The sequence below is a fragment of the Cebus imitator genome, unplaced genomic scaffold (genome assembly GCF_001604975.1).
Source record: "Cebus imitator isolate Cc_AM_T3 unplaced genomic scaffold, Cebus_imitator-1.0 Scaffold482, whole genome shotgun sequence".
Lineage (NCBI taxonomy): Eukaryota > Metazoa > Chordata > Mammalia > Primates > Cebidae > Cebus > Cebus imitator.
This window is the reverse complement of record NW_016107797.1, coordinates 627,610-631,736: the sequence shown is the minus strand read 5'-3', so window position 1 is coordinate 631,736 and position 4,127 is coordinate 627,610. Positions and strand designations below refer to the sequence as shown.

At 37.8% G+C, this 4,127-nt stretch overlaps 1 pseudogene; it reads left to right on the top strand.

The window, feature by feature from the left end:
- The first annotated feature begins 2,945 nt into the window (after window positions 1–2,945).
- On the top strand, window positions 2,946–3,909 carry LOC108292221 (annotated as a pseudogene).
- Window positions 3,910–4,127: the final 218 nt, after the last annotated feature.

The window sequence follows — 4,127 nt, the reverse complement described above, 5'->3', positions numbered from 1 at the left end:
TACCTCAGCCTTCCAAGTACCTGGGACTGCAGGCACGCGCCACCAGCTTGGCTAATTTTTGTATTATTAGTAGAGAAGGTGTTTCACCATGTTGACCAGAATGGTCTCGATCTCTTGGCTTCCTGATCCACTCACCTCAGGCTCGCAAAGTGCTGGGATTATTAGCATGAGCCACCACACCTGGCCTATGTATAATTTTTATATAGTACTTTATTTGATTTCTCAATATTTTAATTTGTAATTTTGCATATAGTTCACAAGTGAGAATAATCTATAAGTTATTTTCCTTTTGCCAATCTTCTCCCATGGGTGGATTAAAAATTTGCTTGGATGCTAAAGTATATTGGGAATCTTCCACTATTCTATTATTCTCTGAAGTAGTTTTAGCATGCAAAAATATTTATTAAATTTTGTAAATGGTACTTAAATTCTATGATCTGCATTATAGTCAGTGAAATATTTGATAAGCAATTTAATTTCTCTAATATTTTTGTTTTACATATATGTGTGTATATATGTGTGTATATATGTGATATGTGTATATATGTGATATGTGAGTATATGTAATGTCATATCACATATATGTACTATATATATGCACATGGTGATATATAATTTCCTCTATAAAAATATCTTCTAGGCCAGGCACGGTGGCTCACTTCTGTAATCCCAGCACTATGGGAGGCCAAGGTGAGCAGATCACGAGGTTAGGAGATTGAGATCATCCTGGCTAACACAGTGAAACCACATCTGTAGTAAAAATTAGCTGAGCTTGATGGCATGCACCTGTAGTCCCAGCTATTCAGGGGGCTGAGGCAAGAGAATTGCTTGAATTCAGAAGGCAGAGGTTGCAGTGAGCCGAGACTGCACCACTGCACTCCCGCCTGGGCAATAAAGACTCCAACTCAAAAAAAAAAAAAAAAAAACAAAACAAAGAAACAAGTCTTCTAATGCCTATCATATTTTTTAAGAAAGAGGTTTTGTTTATTGATCTAATCTGTTCCTTTTGTGAGGTGTTCTATATTATTTATTTACACTATACTCTTATTATGACTAACATCTATATTTAGTTTTACTTTATCTTCATTACCATTTTTTAGTACATTTTTAACTACAACCCCAGCTTCCATTTGCTCCGTGTACCCTGGACATTACATCTTCCATTTGGAGATCCATAGCAGAGGACAGTATGCCTCAGCTTCTGAGCAGAAGCTTCAGTTTCTGTTTCTCCCAGCAGTTTGCTAAGAGCTGCAGCTCTGCCTCTTTCTATAATCAGGTAAGAGTTGTCCGTTATAAGACTCTGAGACTCAAGGCTGGCTTCAGGTTACTCATCTTGCATGAAACACATTTTGGTCTCATTGCTTATCTCTGAACCTATAATCCCCTCCTAGTTCCAATGCCATTGTCCCCATGGTATATCTGTCTTTTTTGTTCTATTTGTTCATGTTTGTGATTTTGTTTGCTTTTTTTCCTAGTCCACATTGATATTTAAGTTATTTGTTCATCGTGCATTGTTATTCATGTAGATATTGAGCAAACAGGTGATTAGGAATTGAGCTTACTTGTTTTTATGCACCAGAATTTTTTTTTTTTGGTACCATTTTTGTAGTACCATTTTTCTGCCACAGTTTAGTATACTGGATATTATATCATGATCATGTCATTTGGGAGAGCTTCTTCCACATATAAAAAAGTTTTGGATTTAGTTAAAGTTTGAATGATTAACCTGGAATTTAAATAATGGCATAATCAAATCAGAATTCTATTTTCTTTTTTTTTTTTTTTTTTTTTTTTTTTTTTTTTTTTTTTTTTTTTTTTTTTTAGATAGGGTCTCTGGTTGCTCAGTGATTCTCCCACCTCAGCATCCCCATTAGGTGTGACTACAGGTGTTCACTACCACAACCAACTAGTTTTTCGTATTTTTCTTTAGTAGAGATGGGGTTTCACCATGTTTCCCAGGCTGCTCTCAAACTTCTGGACTCAAGCAACCTGTCCGCCTCAGCCCCCTGAAGTGCTGAGATTACAGGTGCAAGCCATCGTGCTCGGGCCTAAAATCTAAATTCTAAGATATTATGTTATTTTAGATTGCCTTGAACATAGGATTTCTTTGTTGTAATTTTCAACTTAAATCTTAGAGAGATCCTTACATAAATGTCTAACTGTATTTTTGCCCTGCTGATTTTCACATTTTGAAAATTGTCTGTATTATTTTCTTCTTATCAACCATATGTAATTTTGAAATTTATGGTAATGTCCTAGGAAAATTTGGTGAGAATGTGAGTGAATTCCTCACATTCTCATACACTTTTTTATGTCTCTAATTTTCCAAATGTAGTAACACCACACTCTCTCACACATAATTTTAATCTTGAAGATTATAATAGTTATCTTAATTCTCATATTAAATATCATAGTTGTAAAAGCCATTGCCATGAGGTATGTAGTGACTTGAGGCTTGTTCTAAGATCCTTAGATTAGAAATGATGCTGAATGCGAACTTGGCTCATTGATTACAGGGGAAATAAAATATATGAAATTAAACATATGGTATTAAAGACAAGTGGAATTTTGAACTTTCTTAAGTCATCAACTGACCAATAGAATTTATTGCACAAAAATTAATATATTACTTTTGAAGTTCTGCTTTGATACTAGTCTACAACTTATATTATCAGCTTATTTATTGCTATGTATCAAAAACACAATGTCACAAGTTCTATCATATTTTTGAAAATGGAAATGAAAATCTCTGAATTAAAAAAAATTGATGATACAGTTTTAACTCTATTTTTTCCAGTAATTCAGCGTTTCCTTTAGTAAACAAGAATAAATTCCTATCCTGCAAATCTTAGTGAATATGTATTTTAATTAGATTTAAAAATCGGAGCAGCCTTTCCTGCCGAGGGCTCCAAACGGTGTTGTTCTGGATTCCCATCGTAACTTAAAGGGAAACTTTCACAATGTCCAGAGACCTTGATGTCCTGCAAATGAAGGAGGAGGATGTCCTTATGTTCCTGGCAGAAGGAACCGATTTAGGCAGCACCAACCTTGACTTCCAGATGGAACAGTATATCTATAAAAGGAAAAGTGATGGCATCTACATCATAAATCTGAAGAGGACCTGGGAGAAGCTTCTCCTGGCAGCTCGTGCCATTGTTGCCATTGGAAACCCTGCTGATGTCAGTGTTATATCCTCCAGGAACACTGGCCAGAGGGCCGTGCTGGAGTTTGCCGCTGCCACGGAGCCACTCAAATTGCTGGCCATTTCACCAACCAGATCCAGGCAGCCTTCCGGGAGCCACGGCTGCTTGTGGTTACTGACCCAAGGACTGACCATCAGCCTCTCACGGAGGCGTCTTATGTTAACCTACCTACCATTGCTCTGTGTAACACAGATTCTCCCCTGCACTATGTAGACATTGCCATCCCATGCAACAACAAAGGAGCTCACTCAGTGGGTTTGATGTGGTGGATGCTGGCTCGGGAAGTTTTGCAAATGCGTGGCACCATTTCCCGTGAATACCCGTGGGAGTTCATGCCTGATCGCTACGTCTACAGAGACCCTGAAGAGATTGAAAAAGAAGAGCAGGCTGCTGCTGAGAAGGCTGTGACCAAGGAGGAATTTCAGGGTGAAAGGACTGCTCCGGCCCCCGAGTTCACTGCTCCTCAGTCTGAGGTTGCCGACCTGTCTGAAGGGGTGCATGTGCCCTCTGTGCTTGTTCAGCAGCTCCCTACTGAAGACTGGAGTGCCCAGCCTGCCACGGAAGACTGGTCTGCAGCTCCCACTGCTCAGGTCACTGAATGGGTGGGAGCAACCACTGAATGGTCTTAAGCTGTTCTTGTGTGGGCTCTTAAACAACATATAAGATTCATGGAAAATAAACATCGAGTTTCTAAAAAAAAAAAAAATCGGAGCAGTATATAAACAAATGATGTTATAATTACATAAATGATTACATAAGTAGTGTTATTATGCTGGCTTAGAATCATAAATTCTTCCTTTCGTTTTGCTTGTATATGAATGTGTGACAAGTTTCAAAGAGCACTAGATCAGAGGGGAAGACTTTAAAATATTCATTTTTACCTTAAATTAACAAATAATGTGGAGTAGAGCAAGTCTCTATTTT